The sequence below is a fragment of the Dromiciops gliroides genome, chromosome 3 (genome assembly GCF_019393635.1).
Source record: "Dromiciops gliroides isolate mDroGli1 chromosome 3, mDroGli1.pri, whole genome shotgun sequence".
NCBI lineage: Eukaryota > Metazoa > Chordata > Mammalia > Microbiotheria > Microbiotheriidae > Dromiciops > Dromiciops gliroides.
Window position 1 is genome coordinate 581,162,905 of NC_057863.1, and position 22,694 is coordinate 581,185,598.

General features: G+C 39.7%; 1 pseudogene; it reads right to left on the reverse strand.

Annotated features, from left to right (window-relative positions):
- Nucleotides 1-3,581: 3,581 nt before the first annotated feature.
- On the reverse strand, nucleotides 3,582-21,080 carry LOC122747990 (annotated as a pseudogene).
- Nucleotides 21,081-22,694: the final 1,614 nt, after the last annotated feature.

Here is a 22,694-nt window from a genome sequence, read left to right on the forward strand (position 1 = left end):
ATACAGAATGAAGCATACTATTTTTCACTTCCTTTCATTTTTTCTTTTAATCATTTTTTCTTATACAAAATGACTAATATGGCAATGTTTTACATAATTGCACAGTCTAACCTATATCTGCGTGCTTACCATCTCAAGGAGGGGGAAGGGAGGGAGGAAAATAGGCATAAAATTTAGAACTCAAATCTTTAAATAAAATGTTCATTATTTTTAAAAAAAGAATTTCACAGAATGAGAACTTGTAATGTCTTTTGTACTTTTCTGAAACACTAAGTAATTACCATTATTATTCATTTTAAAGAAAAGCATACCCAATTAAGTTTTTAAGAAAATTCTTTTAACTAGAACAAAAATCTCTGATAAGTGATAGCTGAAATTCATAATTCCACAGCATTCAGATCAAAAGAGGAGTTAATCTTCAAATGATACAATTGTATTGAATTCCAATTTTAAATCTCACAAGGTATAATTTTTCAAATTAACTTTTTCTTATACAATGTTTTTTCTCAAATTATAATATCAGAAATTATAAGTATAACACTAATATAAAACAATATTATAGACTGAAAATGTGTAAAACAAACTTTTATTACCAGTCAGATGACATTAATCCAAGTGAATGTACTTTTGAATTATCTTACAAAACATCATTTCATTCATCTTCCATTTTTTCATTCTATGCTAATTGCATACAGAGACCAGAATAGACTGATTTTTACACTTAACGTTATAAAGTAGCCAAAATCAATGCCAATCAAGCACAGGTAAATTATAATGGGAATAATAATTTTCCCACTTAATTTATCAAAATCCAATATAATTACTTTTTTGAAGTTCAAGGTATTTAGTATATTAATCATCTCTGGTGATCTAATGTGACAGTTTCAATAGAAAGGTTACACATAGATTTCTTATTCTTACAGTTTATAAACTTTTTTATCTTTTTTTTTTTTTTTTGCGGGGCATTAGGGGTTAAGTGACTTGCCCAGGGTCACGCAGCTAGTTAAGTGTCAAGTGTCTGAGGCCAGATTTGAACTCAGGTACTCCTGAATCCAGGGCCGGTGCTTTATCCACTGTGCCACCTAGCCGCCCCCCTAAACTTTTTTATCTTAATGTTAAACTTTAAGGATATTTTCAGTCAAGGTATATCTTATTTATAGAGGGTCAAATTACAATTATCCTAATAAGAAAAACACATTCCATTTTAAAAGAGACTGCATTCCAATTTTAGTTAGGATAAACTTAATCAAATCAAATCTGGATTTGCAGTTATAAATGATTCTATAGAGAACCTCAAATTTACTAATGGCCAGCCTTTCCATTATCCACCCAACTACCTTCAGTAAGGAGCAGCTAGGTGACTCAGTGGATAGAGCACCAGGTCTGGAGTCAGAAAGACCTATCTCCCTGGATTCAAATCTGACCTCACACACTTACAAGATGTGTGACCCTGGGCAAATCACTTGCCTCTGTTTGCCTGAATTTCCTCATGCGTAAAATGAGCCAGAAAAGGAAATGACAAACCAATACCAAGAAAACCCCAAATGGGGTCACAAAGAGTTGGACGTGACTTTAAATGACTCAATAACAATAGCAAGAGCTTTCAATAAATCAGAAGATAGAGGTTAACATGGATATCTTCCCTTTCTGTTCCTACTATCAGGAATATTCTCAGCTTTTCTGAAACATGGGAATTGCAAGTGTATGATGTCACATAGTAACAAAATTTGGAATGTATATTCCTCACAAAGATTAAAATGCACCCTTCTGTAGGTCCTTGGAGAACAGAATTTTAGCATGCTAAACTCAAATGATTTTAGGTTGCAAATTTATTTCTATATCCTCCACTAAGTAACTGTTATAAAAAGATAGAATTCTATTAAAAGAAAACTCAGAGATAATTTGAAATCTCAAAACTAATTCTAACAAATATTCCTCCAAATAGAAACCTCAAATTTACAGGCCTAAAAATCTTCCCATTCTCTTATTCTTCAGTATGATCTAAAACTTCCTTAAGTTTTTCTTTCTCTTGATTCCTATAGGCTTCTACTAACCTTCAAAGTTTCACTTTTCTTCTCTCACTCTGGTTCAACCCTTAACTTACCTTCACTTCTTCCTTCATTTATCACATTTTTATCTCCCAGTCATATCCCAGTCTATTTGCAAAACTAATTTTCTTCATTCCCTGGAATCTTTTCTTTTCAAATTAGCACATTTTTCTTATATAATGCCAATTAATTGGAAACTTATACTTTTTCCTAATTAAAACAGAAACTTCTGTGAGATTGGTGAAAACACTATCTACCCCCAAAATGGAACCTTAAAGTCAGAAAAAACAGTTATGAGATTATGGAAGTGGAGACTGATCTTCAGCCTGTATTGCATACAACAACTGGATAAGTCCATTGATTTTACCTTGGAGAGAGGTTCTACTATCTTAAGAGACTTAACTTCCATTCAGTGTCTGAGTCCCTAACTTCCCACCACCAAGAAAGGTTTCTTATGGTACACTGAAGGCATTCTTAACCTGTCTGTGAACTTTTAAAAGAAGCTGATAATTTTATTTCAATATAATTGGTTTCCTTTTTAATCTCATTTATTGATTTCTGCCTAGCCAATTAATAAATTGATTATTAACTACCAAGAATCTCTGTCTCTCAGGGTTTTCATTTGTCACAATATTCTGTTACTTGCATAAAGGTATCATTTTGTATATTACTTTGTTATATAGGCTAAGGGGTAGATAGAAGCAAATTTGCATTATATATTAATCACTTTATGCAGAGATCTGCACAATGATCCACTTATGTAAAATGAGAACTGCCTGGACCTAGAATTGACACATATTCAAATTGCTATCAATACTTTAAAACATTATCAGACCAATAAGAAAAAGAACTTAATGTAACAGTATTTAAAAAGATAGTGGCCTATTGTAAAAAATATATTTATTAATATCTTTTGTTTGTTTTTTTCCATTACCAGAGTTTTCCCCAGTATTTCTCTTCTATCCTCTATAAGAGAGTCATACCATACAACAAACAATATTCATCACAGAGGGAAAAATGAAAAAAAATTGTGAAATTCATAAGTTCATTGAAAACATCTGCAAAGTATGTAGTGTACCACACCTATGGACTTCTTACCTTAGCAAAAGAGTGGGGTTGGGATGTTTTCTCCTCTCTCTTCTTCAAAGTATCGTAAGTAGAAGATCAGGGTCCTGGTGATCCAGAATAAAAAAAATAGGTACAATAATTTTGGCTTTTTTTTAAATAAAAGGGGATTTTTAAGGGGATAGCTAGGTGGCACAGTGGATAAAGCACCGGCCCTGGCTTCAGGAGGACCTGAGTTTAAATCCAGTTTCAGACACTTGACACTTAATAGCTGTGTGACCCTGGGCAAGTCACTTAACCCTCATTGCCCCCCCCCCAAGGGATTTTATTGTAAAATGTGATGAAGCAATAATGACTTCTGCTGAGTTTCTGTTTCATAGTTCTACATAGAGCAAAATGTTCCTGAACGAACTTTTAAAAGCCAAAATAAAACAGTGGCACAATCATGTAGACTTTGCCACTTTAAGGTCATCTCTTGATCCTTTCTGTTTTCCAACTGACTGGGTGTGAGTTTCTTCATCCCTGAGCTGAGCTGACTCATCTTCTCTGTACACTTTAATGGTTTTATCCACTTCTGCAATGAGTAATCGACTTCTAGACTGGTCAAAAAAGCACATGCAGATATTCCTGATTCACTGTCCAAAGATCCAGGCTGCACAGCTGCATGCACTCTTTGGAAAGTGTATTCCGTCCTCCAGTCCCAAAGATGCATAGTGCCATCATCTGCTCCAGATACCAACGCTCCATCCGAGTTCACAGCCAGTATATTAATTATAGCATTATGACCAGAGAGATCTTGAAGGAAGTTTCCCTCAGGGAATTTCCATTAGTTAATATGATCTGGAGAAGCAGATGCAAAGGTGTAATGTCTTGGATGCAAAACTGCTGCTCTCACGGACATTTTGTGATGTTTTAATGTGACCTGTGATCCTCCAGCCACTAAGTCCCAGAATCTTATGTTTGTGTCACATCTTCCAGTAATGATCTGGGGTCCTGCAGCTTGTATGCCCCCTCATTGTGCCAACACTGGCCTGTGTCCCCAGTTCCCATATCCTTGCAGTTGAATCCCTACTACAAGTCCCCAACAATCAAGTGTTGGGTGCATATCCAAGTCATAGACTGCACTTAGATGTGCATGATAGTGCCTGATAACCTTATTGTATTCCAGATCCCTGCATTTCAGCTGCTTATCTTCAGCACAGGAGAAAAGGTATGGACTCCTTGCACTTACTGTCACCCCTGTTGCAGTACTGATATGTCCAGTCAGGGAGAGTTTTAATTTTCCAGTAGCCAGGTCCCAGATCATTAAAAGTGCTATCAGCAGCACCTGTCACAAACCAGTGATTCCCAGGTTCTACTGCAAGACATTGGACCCAGCCTAAATGTCCACTGATGACTCCATAGTTTCCACAGTGGATGCCACTGGGGTTTAGGCACGGTAGGGGCCTTTCTGGCCATCAGTGCAGCATTCTTGGTGCCATTAGCTTCCATCATTGCCATAGCTAACCCAGGTGCTTGTGAATTTTCAGGAAGCCCAGCTTCTTTTTCTTCCCTTTCACAGTACAGTTCATGGTAAAAAGGAACACACAGAGGGGCAGCTAGGTGGTGAAGTGGATAAAGCACTGGCCCTGGATTCAGGAGGACCTGAGTTCAAATCCAGCCTCAGACACTTGACACTTACTAGTTGTGTGACCTTGGGCATGTCACTTAACCCTCATTGCCCCACCAAAAAAAAAAAAAGGAACACACACAGTTGCTTCCACTTTTTCAGCCTGGGAGATATGTTTGAGCTAACACCTAGAAAATCTGTAGAAAGAAGTAAACAAGTTTTGGACAGGGGAAAGAAAGAGGAAGAAGTGCAGGCAGAGAATGAATCAAGAAACCAAACTAAATATAATGAAGCAATGCCTTCAGCTTTCCTCTTGCCCAAGATCTTGCCATATCACGTTCAAGTAACACGTATAGTAGTGCATACCAATGAAGTTCCTAGTTTCATTAAACTTTTGCCAGCCCAATTTCATTCAAGTTCAGTTTAGAAATGTGGAAGATGTTGTCATGGGGAATTTGGTGGGGGCAGCAAACAATCAGATATGGGTTTATACATGTATGATTATGTAAAACATTACCATATTTGTTATTTTGTACAAGAAAACGTGATTAAAAGAAAAAAAAGAAAAAAGTGAAAAATAGCATGCTTCAGTCTGTTTCATCAACATCAGTTCTTTCTTTCTTTCTTTCTTTTTTTTTTTTTTCAGGGCAATGAGGGTTAAGTGACTTGCCCAGGGTCACACAGCTAGTAAGTGTCAAGTGTCTGAGGCCGGATTTGAACTCAGGTCCTCCTGACTCCAGGGCTAGTGCTCTATCCACTGTGCCACCTAGCTGCCCCTCAACATCAGTTCTTTCTTTAGAGGTGGATAGTATACTTCATCATTAGTCCTTTGGGATTGTCTTGGATCATTGTATTACTGAGAATAGTAAAGTCATTCACAGTTCTTCATCAAACAACATTGCTATCTCTGTGCACTATGTTCTCCCAATTTTCTTCACTTCACTATACATCATTTCATACATGTCTTTCCAGGCCTTTCTGAAGTCATCCTGCTTGTCATTTCTTATAGCACAATAATATTCCATCACCATCATATACCACAGCTTATTTAACCATCCCCCAGTTGATGGACATTCCTTTGATTTCCAATTCTTAGTCACCACAAATATTTTTCTACAAATAGGTCTTTTTCTCTTTTGAGGGATGTCTTTGGGATATAAACCTAGCAGGGGTATTCCTGGATCAAAGGGTATGCATAGTTCTATAGCCCTTTGGGCATAGTTTCAAATTGCTCTCCAGAATGTTTGGTTTTCTTTCTTTTTTTTTTTAGTGAGGCAATTGGGGTTAAGTGACTTGCCCAGGGTCACACAGATAGTAAGTGTTAAGTGTCTGAGGCCGGATTTGAACTCAGGTATTCCTGACTCCAGGGCCGTTGCTCTATCCACTGCGCCATCTAGCTGCCCCTTCCAGAATGGTTTGATCTTTCACAACTCCACCAACAGTGGATTAGGGTCCCAGTTTTCCCACACCCCCTCCTACTTCTAATATTTTCCATTTTTGTTATATTTGCCAGCTCTTCCCAGAAATGCAATAATCCAAAACAATTCCAAAACACTCATGATGTAAAATGCTATCTGCATTGGGAGAAAGAACTATGGAATCTGAAGGTGGATTGATACATACTATTTTCACTTTGTTGGTTTTTTGTTTTTTTCTTTCTTGTGGTTTTCCCCTTGTGTTCTGATTCTTATTCCACAACATGACTAATGTGGGAATATGTTTAACACGACCATACATATATAACCTATATTAGAGGGAGTCTTTCCTCCCTCCAGCACTCCAGAAAGCCAGTTAGCAGTTGAGAATACGCTGCTCTATGAAATGCTTGCCTATTTATGAATTCATTTAAACCAATCAATAGAAGCAGTGTAGTACATTGGGAAAGAGCTTTGGAGATGAAAGAACTGAATTTGAATCTTGCTCTGCCAATTACTATGTGAATTTAAGAAGTAAGTAATTTCCCTTCCCCCCACCCCCTCTCTGTACCTCATCACTCAAATGTCTCTATTGTTTTATCTCTTACAACTCCCAGTTTTATCTTGGAATCAGTATCATCCTGCTTATATGGCAAAGTGACCCCTTGTACACATAAGGAACTTTGCCAGCTGAGTTTCTCAGTTCTCTGGCTCAAGTTACTCTGTGCCTGAATCTACTCAACTGGGAGAAGAAGAGGACCCAGGAAAGCAAGATGATCCCCAGGGTCTCCAGACTGCAACACTGGGAGAAGATACCACGTCTGTGATGGACAAAAGTCTTCTGTTTGGCTACAAGGAGGCCTAGTAGAGGAGATTGGGGAGACTTTTAAGAACTGGATAAGCAGCGATTGTCAGTTAAGTTCAATGACATTAGAAGTTCAAGTATATTCATTGCCTAATCCTTTAGGTTTGAAGGCCTTGCTCCGTCATCCCACTGTAGATCATGCCTTGTAAATACCATACCTGGGCTTCTCTCACAAAGGCTCCCAATTTTGCTCCTATTCTTGTGCTAGTAAATGAGGCTCGAGAAAGTCTCCTTGACTGGTTCTTCATCAAAGTACACTACACTTAACACAGTGCCTGGCACAAAGTAAATGCAAAATAAATCTTGTTGGCTGACTCTGCCTACTGAGTTTATTGGGAGGCCTTACTAAGGAAAGTAATCAATGCTGGATCACTCCAATGTTTGGTTTCTAGATCGAGACCTCTGCAAGAATTGAGCTTCTCCCATTCTCCCTATCCAAGATAGTCCAGATCATCATAAACATGGATCAGAAACAAGATACTGCTCCCCTTCTAAGTAGGCCTGATCTAAATAGTATCATCAAGCTAACCTCACAACTTACTTACTGCCATTCTCTGGATATTTGATATTAACAGACTGTTTGTATAAATATATTGCAGGTATTAAAATCCCAATTTTACAACCTGGTATCTTTGAACATGTGTTTTTAAATATATATGTATATATGTGTATATATATATATATATATATTTTTTTTTTTTTTTAGTGAGGCAATTGGGGTTAAGTGACTTGCCCCGGATCACACAGCTAGTAAGTGTTAAGTGTCTGAGGCCGGGTTTGAACTCAGGTACTCCTGACTCCAGGGCCGGTTTTCCATCCACTGTGCCACCTAGCTGCCCCCAAAATATATATATTTTTATGATTTTAATATTAGGGGTTTCCCATAAGAAGACCATTGAGTGATGTCTTTGGCTTCTATAACCTGGGCCTTCATTCAGAGTTTCTCCGCTCTATCCTCCTTCCATTAGTATGCTCCAAGAATTGCTTGAGCCAATCATCACCAATCTCTGACACCTAATAATTCTTAATAAGTCAACTCAATACGTATTTCTTGTGTCTACTCTGCATAAGGCACCGTGCTAAATAATGGATTTGGAATAAATGAGATTGGGTCAACAATCACAGAAACCCTAGAAGTTCCTTTCCCTTCCTCCTCACAATAATGTAACAGTAACTACATTCACATTCATTTGGGGAAGTGGAATCAAAGTTCCAAACAGAGCTAATATCTCTGTATCCTGCTCATCTTGACAAGGTTCTCCATATTAAACCTCCACAATTCAGAAATGATTAACCTGGGGTTTTTGAAGTTTTTAAGAATATTCTGATCATTGAATTTCAATAGAAGAGGTTTCCTTTTCCTGTGTATTTTCTTTAATGCATTTACAACTATTCTTCCAAGAAGGGGACCATTGGCTTCACCAGACTGCCAAAAAGGTCCATGTACAAAAAGTGGTTTAAGAACTCCTGCTGTGCAACCTTAGCCTTGACCACAGTAGGGAAGGAACTCCCTTCCTATAGAGCATAGGTGTCAGATGCAAGAATCCTGCTCTGCGCCTGGGTCAGAGGCTCATGGATGGATCAAGGGTCAGGATAGGGAGGGAATTGCCCTTTACTGAGGTAGGTGATTCAGAGCCTCAGCCCTTGCTCTGTTCTGTGAAGGCAGGCCATTCTGCAAATATATGTGCAGGTGCCAAGGTAATTGACTTGGAGATCTAAGAAGGAAAGAATTCTCTACCAGTAAAGCAAGATGTCAAGTACCCTGACCCTTGCTTTCTGCCTCAGTACACTGCCTGGCACTGTTGCTTTTTCCATTCTCTTCTCCATATCAAGACTGGAGGTCAGGTAAGAGATGAGTGCTGGCTAAATATATCTCTAAATCCTCAACCTAAAGATGACAATTGAATCCACAGGAGCTCATGAACTCACCAAGTAAAATGGCATGGAGGGAGAAGAGGAGAGGACTCAGGTCAGAACCTCAGTGGACATCCACAGCTGAAGATCCAGAAAGTGAGACTGAGGAGTGATCACACAGGTAGGAGAACTAAGAGAGCATTCTCATGATATCCTAGAGAAAAGAGATTAACTTTAGTAACTTTGGGCAGAGCATTTCCACTAGAATGATGAAGTAGAAAGCCCTAAGAGTCAAGACCAAGACTCAAGAAGAGAGTGACAGGAAACAACATGAAGGCATTATTGACTGTAGATGGCTTTCTCAAGGAGTTTACTCATGAAAACAAAGAAGGATAATAGCATGATATGAGATGGTGCTTTTAGTGAATAGCTTCAATTTTTTCATCAAAATATAAGTCAAGGTATTTAACTGAGAAGATTGGAGGAGGAGTGGGAGATGTGAGGATGGATGAAAAGGTTTAGAAAAGCTACTGTCATGAATGGGATTGTGAATCAAATAGATATAAAAAGGATTGTCTTGTGAGGGTCCAGGTGAAATTATGTAACAATTCTGAGGTGTACCTGGTCAACCCAGTTTCATGATTCTCCACCTTCATTCAGCAGTATGGTGAGGAAGATCAATGGCAGGAGATGGTGGAGATAGTGGGAGTCATTCATGGTTGAGGCTTGGCAGGCAAAACCTGGGGCAGGAAAAGAGATCAAGAAAACCAATAGAATAGGACTGCAGAGAATTGAAGTAGTTGACAAAGGGGAACTAAGGGTTCAAGTTGGGGAAGAGATAAAAGTATAGCCAGTGCATGGGGTGATGGCCTGGGAAAGAAATGAAGGTTTGAGGGTTTGAAGCGCATGATAATGATGAACAGGATTAGGGGTTGCAGATCAATAGGAAAAGTGGGATGACAACATATTATATTCATCTAAAAAATTCAGAGTTCTTGAACATGAAGTAGAACACTTATAGGTGATGGAAAAAATTAAGGGTATGGACCACCTCTGAGTAAGAGTAGGTCATGGGAAAAGAGTAAGTTAGCCACTTGAGAGGTTAGGGAGTTTAAGGAAGACTCAATATCATATTTATGTTGAAGGCCTGTAGTATGAGAAGAACAGTGAGGAGAAGAGAAAAACCATGACCCAGGCACTGAATTGTTGAGGAAAGAATAAGACTGCTCTGGAGGTCAGTGGACTAGAATCTTGATAGACTGATAGAGATGGATTGAGTGAAACTCAGACATGTCTCTGGGAGTGCAATCAATTAGAGAGTAGGAAGAGGGTTTAAGTTAAAAGCTAGTGTGTTGTCTATGAAGCAGATATTCCAGAGAGTACAGTGGAATAGTGGGTAAAATGGGACACTGGGAGAACTTAGGTTGAGGGGGATGGTGTTATTTTTTGTTTGTTTGTTTTCTTTGTTTTTTTGCAGGGCAATGGGGGTTAAGTGACTTGGACAGCTAGTGAGTGTCAAGTGTCTGAGGCCAGATTTGAACTAGGGAACTTCTGAATCCAAGGCTGGTGCTTTATCCACTGCACCACCTAGCTGCCCCCTATGGGAATGGTGTTATTAAGGGAGTAATCCCTGGTCAGTGGGGGATAAAGAATTTAGTTTCATCAGTGATAGCTGTGGGTTGAGAATCATGGAAATGGGAAAGGTATAACGGGATGAAAATATGGCAAACACTGAGGAATGTGTTAAAATACCTTATCATAGTCCTTAGGGTTTCAGTCTCTGGAGATGACTACCTGAGCATGAGTCTCATCAGAGTGTAGATGGAAATAGAGGGGATCATTTTCCCTCTAAGGCACTGTACTCCAAATTAAATCTGTGGCTGCAGCTCCATGTCAGTTGAAGTTGCACATCCAAGTTGGGTTTGACCTTACAACTTTAAATTTTCTTCCCTCCCAGACATATCTTCTGTTCATTCCCAATTTTATCCTATCATTCAAGTAAGCAGAATTAGCAAAGATTAGAATGACCATCTATATTTTAAATCATTGTCACACATAGAAAAATATTTCAAACATACCATTTACAAGGACAGTAACCCCCTTTAAAGCATGTTTTCTTTACCTTTGTTTTTTCCATCACCAGAATTTATCCCAGCATTCTTCCTCCACCCTCTCAGAGAGCCATTACATAGAACATTTAACTCTGAATCCCTTTTGAATGAATCACTCCTCAGAAACAGTTTAGCCACTGAATGAATTAATTAATCACACCAGTCTCCTAAGCACCTATAAGCTATTTAGATAAAGGAAGGCTCCAATCTTCTTTGCAGTGAACTCAGCTTTTCAGTCTTTTTTTTTTTTTTAAAGTGAGGCAACTGGGGCTAAGTTACTTGCCCAGGGTCACACAGCTAGTAAGTGTTAAGTGTCTGAGGCTGGATTTGAACTCAGGTACTCCTGACTCCAGGGCCAGTGCTTTTATCCACTGCACCACCTAGCTGCCCCAACCCAGCTTTTTTACCAAATGAACACAGGTGTTACTGAAGGTCTGACCATGGATTCCAGGGTTTGAGTAAGACAACCAAAGCCCAAGCTCCACTTTTTCTCATTTTTGTTCTAGATGACTATTATCTGCAAGGAGGGAGTCCCCAGTCCCTGGGCCAGGGAAGTCACATGGGCCATGTGGGGCAGCCATGGCATCAAGGAACCAACTAACTGCTGCTGGTTTGGGGGGGGGGTTCATCAGAAGGACGAAGGAAAAGATATCAAGGATAATTTGCTTTAGAAAGGACTATTACTCTCATAAACAGTGTTGTTTATCATTTGTCTTGGTGGGAAGTCCACATTTGTTAAACCATCCACATATTTTTATACTTTGTCAATGTATTGATCATTTGAAATGAACTTTTATTTTTCTTTTGAAAAATACTATTTGCCATATAGAATGGCTCTGTGGGAGGGAGTGGGGGAAGGATATTTGGAATAACTGTGCTAATATTAGAAACAGAAAATATCAATAAACCTTCTTTCATATAATAGATACTATTATAATATATAATATTTCATATAATATATAATATTCATATAATATATAATGTTATACTTCATTATATAATATTATAAAGTAATATATAATATTGTTAGAATAAAACCTTTTTATTTTCATAAAAACAATAAAAACTATACACATAATATTTGATTCATACAACAACCCTAGGAGGTAATGCTAACAGTTATCTCCATTTTATAGTTAAGGGAACTAAGGCAGGTTGAGGTTAAGGGACATGCCAAGGGTCATAGGGGCAGTAAATATCTGAGACCCTGAATAGTATTCTTACTCTTTCTTAAGCTATGTACTCCAAATTAAATATATGATTGCAACTGCCAATCAGTTGTATGCAGACATCTAAATGAGACTAAGAAAATCTCACAACTTTAAATCCTTTCCCTTTCTAGACATATCTTCTCTTCATTCCCAATTTTATCCTAGCATTCAAATAAACAGAACTGGCACAGAATTGAATGACCATCCATATTTTAAATTCATATCTGACATTTACACAGAAAAGGACAAAATTATTTACAAGGATAGCAGTTTGTTTAAAGTAAAATTTTATTGATATCTTTTGTTTCTTCCATGGCTAGAATTCCTCCTAGTATTCTTCCATATCTTCTACAACACAGCCACTCCATATAACAAACAATATTTTTATTACAGAGGAAAAAAATAGGAAAGGGAAAAAACAATCCAAATTGGTCAACACATTGAAAAAATCTGCAGAAATATTCAATGTACCACACCAGTTTCCCTCCCAACTCTCTAAAGCAGTAGGGTGGAAGTGTCTTCTCATATGTCTTCTTTGAGTCCATGCTTTCTCATAGATATTGACATTGGTTTCTTAAAAATTCCTGCTCTAGGAAAAGGACTGAGTGAACTTGGAAGCAGATAAGAGACTTCTCTAGAATTGACCTGGAGACCGGAATTGTTCAAAGCCACTGGCTAAGTTTGTCAGAGCCTTGGATGGTGTCTGAGTTTGTTGTAAAGGAACTTGGTGTTGGAAGATGGCACCTTATGTACCTTGCAGCAGGCAGGAGACATGGCACTGTGGTGGGTGGCTGGAGCTACTCTAACTACTGGTGTCATTAGTAATTAAGAGCAGCAGCAGGGTCCAGAAACTAGTCCTTGCCAGACTATAACTTGTATGAAGGCTGGGGATGCATGCATGGATTTCATGATGTTAGTGTTGAGCCTCTAGAGAATGCTGAGAGGAGTTACCATTGCATCAAGGCTATGAAAACCAAGAGAAGAGCCAGAATAGAACAGAGAGAATGTCTGGGTTGGGGTTCTGGAAGTGATGCGGTTGAATTTATTACCACAGAAGAGTTCAGTGCTTGCTTTTCTTCATATACTAATGTCAGAGAATCAAAGGGTAGAGTCTGGATACTAGGTTTCTGGCTGTAGGTTATTCATTGAAATGACTTAGGTTTAGGCTCTTCTTGTGCAAGTCACCAAAATGAAGTGTCTGGTCCTGGGCTAATTATTCCTATTTCAACACTTGTCCCTGCATAGAGAAAGGCTATTTTCAAAGTAGCTTGGATTGGCCAAAATGTCAATATGGGCCAAGTCAGTAGCAGCTCCCCTCAGAGATGTTTTGAATGTTGGACTCAACTTTCTGGTCCTATCAGGGGTCTCAGCTAATGACTTTTCCTTTACCTGGTGTCCAGACTTTATCTCTACCCTAAGATGCTCAATTACTGAGAGGGGGATCACTTTTTTTTTCAGTTTTTCTGTGGGTTAGCTCAAACTTAGCATACAGCTGAGAAAGAAGAGGCAACCATTGTATCTTCCTTTTTCTAGGAGCTGGATTGTAAAAGGGAAGAAATCAAGGACAGAGCATCTGAGGAGAGAGTACAGTCATTTGGTCTCAAAATTTGTACAAAATTATGTGGGAAATGTCATTGTGAAGAGGAATGAGAATCATTATCAACTTTTAATTAATTTTTGAAGTATTAAGAAAGCCCATCATAATATGTTCCTTGTATTTTACTCTTGGAATCCTTGTTTTTATTGACAGAGAAGAATGACATCCCCTGTGTGAGGGGGCTGAGTGAGGTTGGCAAGAGCAAAGAGAACTTCAGATTTTTTGGGAGTCTTTTTTGCCACTTTGATTCACTTCAGGAATTTCTGGCTTCCAGTTTCAAGAGGGAAGAAGGAGGAGGGCAACCCCACTTCAAATTGCTGAAGAAAAAGACTCTAGGAAGACAAGGAAAGGAACTGATAGGGCAGCTAGGTGGCACGATGGATAGACTGGGGCCCCTGGTTTTAGGAAGACCTGAGTTCAAATCCAGTCTCAAGTATTTACTAGCTGTAAACCTGGGAAAATCACTTAACTCTGTTTGCTTCAGTTTTCTCATTTGTAAAATGAACTGGAAATGGCAAAGCACAAGAAAACCCCTAATGGGGTCACAAAGAGTTGGACAGGACTGAACAACAACAATAGTCTCAGTCATGTCCCTAACCCCAGCTTGCTATACTAGAGACTTTGAGGACCTTCCCCCTGGCTGAGGTCTTAGACTCTCTCTCTCTCTCTCTCTCTCTCTCTCTCTCTGAAATGAGTTACTTCACTGCCAATGTAAAGAGATCCTTTACTCTGTATGACTTTTACCTCTATTTCCTTTACTCTGATTTCTCTATTCTCTGTATACCTTCTCTGACTTTTGTTTGGCTACTAATTTGGATACATGGCTTTTCTTGGTTGTTATGGGTATCTATTGTAGAACTGTTAGCTGATGGGAAAGGATCAAAGCTTGGATAGAAAGTTTGGGGTTATTTTTGCTCTAATAATGAGACAGCATCAAAAGTTAAAATCTTAATAATGCCAGCACTTGTCTCACTGCCTGGCATATAGTAAGTAAATGCTTAATAGATGACTCCTGACTGACTGACTGACTGACTGACTGATGAGTCTATAGGTAGAACCTGCCAAGGAAAGCAATTGGTGATGGATTGCTCCAGTGCCTTTGGATGCTGGCTCAGGACCTCCATAATAATTCAACTACACCCAATGACTCTAAGCCAAGATAGTTCAGTTCAACATATCGATGAATAAGAATCAGGACATTCCTGTGCTTCTGACTTTGTCTGATCTACTGTTAGCATCAGGCCAACCTCAAGACCTCTAGCAAGTTTCCCTGAATTCACACATTTGATCCTGACAGCCTACCCCAGATAGGAAATTACAGGTATTAAAATCCTTGCAATTTTCAGATAAGCAAATAAGTTTAGGCAAGAAGAAACTTGAGTGTGGTCATGGAGCTATAACCAAGTCACACACAGGCTCTGAGGCAAAGCCCCTATGTCTACTGACTCCAAGTCCCTTCAACAGCCCAGCTGTCTCCAAAATATGCATGAAAAAGGTCGTTTCTCCAGCAGGAAACCTACCTTGGAGGTCCTCCTAGGTGGTGAAGCCAGGAACACAGCTCCTACTGGGGTCTAGGGTCTGAACAGGGGTTTCTCAACCTGAGCCACTACTGAGTTTTTATAAATTTTTCCCAGTTATCTCCACCCCTTTTCCATTTACAGTAAGAAAAAGTGAATTTCTAGTCTCACAATGAATAGTCCAGTAGAAAAATCTCTTCATTTCTCCTCTCTCAGGACCACTCCTCAGTGGTTAGTTACATTTGCAGCTCAGCTGCTCATATAGTTACATTGAACTCTGAGACATTTTCTGAGTGCATCAGTGTTCACTCCTGAGAAATAAGGAAAAGGGAGTTTACTCCTTTGATCAATTAATGATAGCAGTCTTTATTTACTAAGTGTAAAGTACTGTGAAATCCTGTAAATAAATGACCAAAGAGCTCAAGATTGTACCCCAACCCTGCTACCTCTTGAAAAAGAAATACCAAAGAACTCACAAAAATAATCACAAGAACTGTTAACTCTAAAAAATAAAATAAAACCAAAGAGCAAAAAGGGTTTAAAAGCCAAAAAATCTTTATTCCATTGGAAGAGGGAAACTAGACAGTTCTGCTAGGGTCTGCTCTGATAAGAGGAAGTGCACTGAAGTAAGACTGAGCCATGATAAATGAGAAGGTAACAGCAACAATGAGGCAAGTTTGATTCATAGCAGGGTTCCATGAAGAAAATGTGGTTTCTACTGGTGCTTGTCCTAATTCAGTACCACCTGGATCTGCTGTGAAGCCCTTCTGGGGTTTTGCTGCAGCAGAGTTCATCCAAAGGGTGAGTGTAAAGGATTGTTGTTATGCCAATCTCAGGGAACAGCTTGCTTACTGGGTCTTAGTTCTGGAAAACAGGATGTCTCCGAAGAGTAAAAAAGAGGCATGGTCTTGCATGGGGATCATGACAGTACTTATTAAGTGCATGTATTTTACTAAGTGTAAAGTACAGGGCAGGTAGGTGGTAAAGTGAAGGGAGTACTAGGCCTAGAGTCAGGAAAAGTCATCTTCCTGAGTTAAAATCTGGCCTCAAGTTACATACTAGCTATGTGACCCTGGACAAGTCACTTAACCCTAATTGCCTCCATTTCTCCATCTGTAAAATGAGCTGGAGAAGGAAATGCAAACCACCCTAGTATCTCTGCCAAGAAAACCCCAAAGGAAGTCACATGGAATTGAACACGAGTAAAAAAATGACTTAACAAGAACAAAAGTACTTGGACAAAAAGGCAAGCTTAAGCCTTCTCTTCAGTGAAGAGATCTTTTGACCAAATGATCCCAGAGGAGGACTATTGAAAGGATCTCAGGGTCTGAGTAAGCCAACCCAGTGCCAAACTTTACTTTTTCTGATTTCAGGACTGAGCAACTACTATCCTCTAGGAGGGGGTGAAAGCCTCCTCAAGCATACCAGTCCCTACAGTAGGGAAGTCACATGGGCCATGTAGGGTAGCCATGGCATCAAGAACCAACAGCTAGAGGGACAGACAGAAAAGAAAGAGGGAATAAATGTCTGAAGCAGGATTGGAACTCAGGTGTTCTTGATGCCTAGACCAGCACTCTATCATTATCTAGCTGCCTCAAATGTCCTTTGCTTTCTAGTAAGAGCAGCCCTGAATCTGGCTTCCATGACCTGAGCCTGTACTCAGAGTTTCTTTATTTTTCCTTCCCTGTCCCAGTTCAACAGGTATACATGTACAATAGCTTGTGCCATCAGCACCAGTCTCAGAGCTCAATCAACCAACATTCTTTAAGTATGTGCTCCTCTTCAGGCACTGAGTTAAGCACTGGATTAGGAATGGAGAATTGGGTTCACAGTCACAGAAACCCTATAGTGTTGTTTCCCCCAGCCCCTCCCTCTGCAGAGGGTATTAATAGGCATGTCCAAACTGCTTCAGGGAAATGTAATCAGTATCAAAAGCTTAGCCCTCCCCCCCTCCATAAACTTCATCAAGAATAAATCTCTGGACATAGATGAAGGGAAGACAGGAAGTATAATTTACCTAGATTTTTAACAAAACATTCCACAAAGTTTCACAAGATCTTTTTCTGAACAAGTCAAAGAGATGAATATTAGAAAATACCTACCCATGCTTAATTGAAATTTTTTGAGTAGTCAGAATCCTGAAGGCAACATTGAAGGGTTGGTGTCAAGTTGGAAGAATGTCTGGGGTGGAAGGTCCCAGGGATTTAAACCTGGTTTATACTAACTAGTATTAACATCAATAAATTACACAAAATTAGAAACATCAAAAGATAAAAATAAAAAAGTAAAAAGTAAGAAACGCACTTCTCACAACAGGTGGTGCTCAACATAAAGGCAGGCTGAGCTATCTTTGTATTGAGCAGATGGGGAAGGGACTGTTGCAGAAGGATGTTCTTACTCCCCTCTTCCTTAATGAATGCTTGGCTTTCTGCCAACCCAATGATAAGAAGTTCCTTTCAGGTGCTATCTACCCAAAAAAAGGCTGGGGCAGTTAATACAGTGAATAGAGCACTAGCCCTGAAGTCAGGAGACCCGAGTTCAAATCTCACCTCAGACACTTACAAGCTGTGTGACCCTGAGAAAATCACTTCACCCCACTTGCCTTAAAGAACATCCACAGTCATCACCAGTTGTCCTAATACATATCTTGCCACTGGACCCAGATGGCTCTGGAGGAGAGGGTGAGGTTGATAACCATGTACAGCCCTCTCTCACTTAAATCCAATTCAGTGCAAGTCATGACATCAGCCCAATATTATGGTCCTCTTTGAAAACAAAGGACAAACAATAGTAGTAGGCCTCCACCAGTCGAGGACGACCATGGATCAGCACCATGAAGAGCCACAGGCCACAGTGTGGCTGTGCAGTCCAATACAGGAGCTCAGCTCCTGAGTGACTTATAACTGGTAACTGCCACATCCCCTGTTGTATCTACCCCATGAGGAGTAGCTGGAGTGTCCTCTCCAGGGCACTGGCCTGGGCAGATCAATATGGAAAACATGCTGTTGCCCATGCAGCAGGTTTTCCCTCTCCTTGACATTGGTGGATCCAAAGGAGAGGCAGTCAATACAGTTTGGCACCCGTGCCACCGCAGGAGTTGCCAGAGGGATGTGATGTCCAACATCCAACTGCCTAAGGGACTCAGACTCCTGATTTTTCCTCGGGGTTAACTCCCCAAGCCTTTCCCATATATGGGTATAGCCGCAAGGCAGTGGAGGTTTAAAATCAGGGTTTCCTTCCCCTAGGAGGCTTGCCTACCAAGGTTAAGGAGCCCCACCTGCCCGAACGACTGGTTTTGAAGCGCCAGTGACTCGCCTTCACCCCTTCTCCTGTTAGTGGAAACAGTTCCACTAAGAGAAGGCCAGGAGTTGGGCTTTGGGTGTCAGAGGCTATTTGAGACACATGCTATTGGAGCATTTTATAGAGAGTGGGAGCTTATCCACACTCCCACCCCCGCGTGACAAACCTTTGGAACCAAGAACAAACAATAAAAACCTCAAAAAAGGATACAGTCAGCAAGTTAAAAATAAAAGTAAGCCAGGGCTCCTTATCCACAGGCATTTGAGGGGAATATTAGGCAGAACAATTTTCTCTTTCTTCCTCTGAAGCACTATATTCCAAATTAAATATGTGGCATATACCATAGTTAGTTGGACTGGCCATCCAAATTGAATTCATAAAATTACACCATGATATTTTTCCCCCTACCCAACACATCTTCCTTCCATTCCTAATCTCACCCTAGAATTCAAGTAAATGGAATAGGCACAGATTTGAATGTCCATCTGTATTTCAAAACTTTTCCCCAAACCTGCAGAGATAATTGCTTAATACAATGCTATTTTTTAAAATAATAATTTTTCTAAAGATAACTTTTTCTTCATTTTGTTGTTCCTGTCACCATAATTTCACCAAGTAACTGCCCCTTATCACCTCACAGAGACCCATGCCATATAATGATTTTTTAAAGAGAAAAATAATAGAAAAAAATGAACAAAATTGATTAATATCTGATAAAAAATCTACAAAAAACATGAGCTCAACCATGAACCTCCAACCTCTGCAAAGGTGTGGGGTAAGAGTATCTACCAAAATATCTCTACTTTGGGTCCATGCTTGTTCTTTGTAACTTTCTGACACCCATTTTTAAAAAACATGGTTTTTGTCTATTTGTTTCCTTGAAGTGGGAATAGTAAGAAAGTTGTCAGTCTGTTTGTGCAAGAGGGCAGAGGGTTAGGTAGGAGAAGTGAGACTGATATTCACAGTGTGGCTAATTCCCTTCCATCAAGTTCTTCTAAGGGGATGGGAAAAGCAAGGAAGTAAAAGGGGGAAACACTGGGACCTCCCACCAAGACAAATGATAAACCCTCTTTACAAGAGTAGTCTATTCTAAAGTACATTTCTGTTGATGTCTTTTGTCCATCTGATGGTCCCCCAGCAGTTAGTTCCTTCTTGATGCCATGGTTGCCCTTAATGGCCCATGTGGCTTCCCTGGTCCAGGAACTGGGGATGGTGAGGAGGCTTTGACTCCCTCCTTGTAGATAATAGATGTCTGGACCAAAGTTCAGAAAAAGTGAAGCTTGGACTTGGGTTGGCTTACTCAGACACTGGGATCCCTTTGTAACCCTTGAGTAACATGTAGGATCAGGTGGCAATGGGGCAGCTAGGTGGCTCAGTGGATAGAGCAATGGCCCTGGAGTCAGGAGTACCTGAGTTCAAATCTGGCCTCAGGCATTTAACACTTACTAGCTGTGTGACCCTGGGCAAGTCACTTAGCCCCAATTGCCTCACTAAAAAAAAAAAAAAAAAAAAAAAAAAGGATCAGGTGGCAATCAGCTGTGTTCACTGCACAGAAGATTGGAGACTTCCTTTTTCTAAGTACGTTATCCTTAGTAGGTACTCGGGAGACTGGTGTGATTAATGCATCCAGTGGGTCCACTGCCTCTTCATTGTTTCTGAGGAGTGATACATTTAAAAGGATTTCAGAGTTTAATGTTCAATAAATGGAGTACTAAGTAGAGAAGTGAGAAGGTGACCAAGAGCTGAGGGGTGGTGATTGAGGGGGAACAAAGAGATTTTTCTACTTTGCCACTCCTTGAGGATGGAGTACACACCTTCATCATTATGTAAATGAGAAAGGGGAGGAGAACTCAGGGAGTGAAAGTAGTATAAAAGGCCAGTAGTGACTGAATTTTAGAAGTCTCTGCTCAGAGTCTCCATTCCAGGTGCAGCTGTGTTCCTGACCTAGAAGCCTCCTAGCAGTACATCCAAGGTAGGTTTTTCCCTGGGGGAATACCTTTTTTTTTTTCTTTTCAGATCTGTGAAAACTGAGAGGTGGCCTTTTGAGGGGACTTGAAGTCAGTAGGGATTTAGGATTTTCATGGGTGCTTATGACATGGTCAGAATTCCTTGACCATGGCCAAGGTTCTTGTCCCACCCAAACTTCAATTTCCTTATCTATAAAATAGGGATGTTAATACCTACAATGTCTTTACTCACAGAAGCTGTTATATCAAATAGACAGGGACAGACAATAAGTCAGATGTGAGGCTAGCTTGGTGATATCATTTAGATCAGGCCCACTCAGAAGGGGAACAGTATCTTGTTTCTGATCCATGATTATGTTAGTCTAGACTATCTCAGCTAAGGGAAATGGATGTAGGTCAATCCTTGCAGAAGTCCTGAGCTAGAAACCAAAACATACTGGAGTGATCCAGCACTGATTGCTATCCCTTAGTAGAACCTACCATTGCATTCGGCAGGCAGGCAGGCAGCCAAGGAGAGTCATTTTGCAAATTTACTTTGCTCCAGTGCCAGGTGTAGGGCACTGTGATGAAGAACCAATCAAGGACTTTCTCCAGCTTCATTTATCAGTACAAGAAGTGGAGCAAAATTGGGAGCCTCGATGAGAGAAACCCTCAGTTGAAATTTGACAAGGCATGATCTACAATGGTACAAGGGGGCAAGGCCTTCAAACCAAATGATTAGATACTGAATGTACATTGAACTTCTGATATCCTTGAAGTGAATTGGGAGTCTCTGATCATTCAGTTCTCTACTAGGCCTCCTTGTAGCCAAGCAGAAGGCTTTTCTCCATCAGCGATTTGGTATCTTCCAGTGTTGAAGTCTAGTGGCCATGAAGATCATCTTAGCTTGCTGGGGCTTCTTCTTCTCCCATTTGGGCAGATCCAGACACTTGAGATCCAGTAACTTGAGCTAGGAAACTGGGAAACTCAGCTGGAAAAGTTCCATATATGTACAAAGGGTCATGACCATAAAAGCAAGAGATTTATTGTGATAGTGACTCTAAGATCAAAAGAAAATCACAGCCTTGGAGCTCCAAGATCAAAAACATTAAGATTTTGACAGATGAAGAGATGACTTATTCAATTGCACATAGTAATAAATGGTAGAGCTAGATTCACATCCTGTTTCTGTCTCCAAAGCTCTTTTCCATTGTACTACACTGCTTCCATTCATAGGCTTGATGAATTAATAGGTAGGCAAGCATTCTACAAATAAGGGTATTCTCCACTGCTAACTGAATTTGGCGGGGTTGGGGGGGGTGATAGAGGGAGGAAAGACTCTCCAACCTTTTCTTATATTGACCTCTCTGAACTGTTTTTTAAGCAACATAGAAAGCAGCAAGGAAAATATAATTAAGGGCCTTTTTAAAGAATAAAGAACTTGATGTTTCTGATAAAGGCCTCATTTTTCAAATACAGAGAACTGAAGCAAGTTTATAAGCATACAAGCCATTCCCCAAATGACAAATGGTCAAAGGATATGAAGAGGCAGTTTTCAAATGAAGAAATTAAAACTATCTATAGATATAAGAAAAAAATGCTCTCAGAGAAAATGTAAATTAAAACTGAGGTACCACCTCATATGTATCAGATTGGTTAACGTGACAGAAAAGAAAAATGATAAATGTTGGAAGAAGTTGTGGGAAAATCACAACACAAGTGCCTTGTTGGTGGTATTGTGAACTGATTCAATCATTCTGGAGAACAATTTGGAACTCTGTCCAAAGGGTTATAAAACTATGCCCCTTGTTCTAGGAATACCACTACTAGATCTGTATTCCAAAGAGCATAAAAAAAGGAATAGGATCTATATGCACAAAAATATTTAGAGCTACTCTTTTTGTGGTGGCAAGAAACTGGAAATTGAGGGGATGTCCATCAAATAGGAGAATGGCTGTGGTATATGAATATAGTGGTATATTACTGTGCTATAAGAAATGATGAACATGCAGATTTCAGAAAAACCTGGAAATACTTACCTGAACTAATGCTGATTGAAGTGAGCACAACCAGGAGAACATTTTACATACGAACAGCAACATTGTACAGTGATCAACTATGAAAGACTTAGCTCTTCTTAGCAATACAGTGATCCA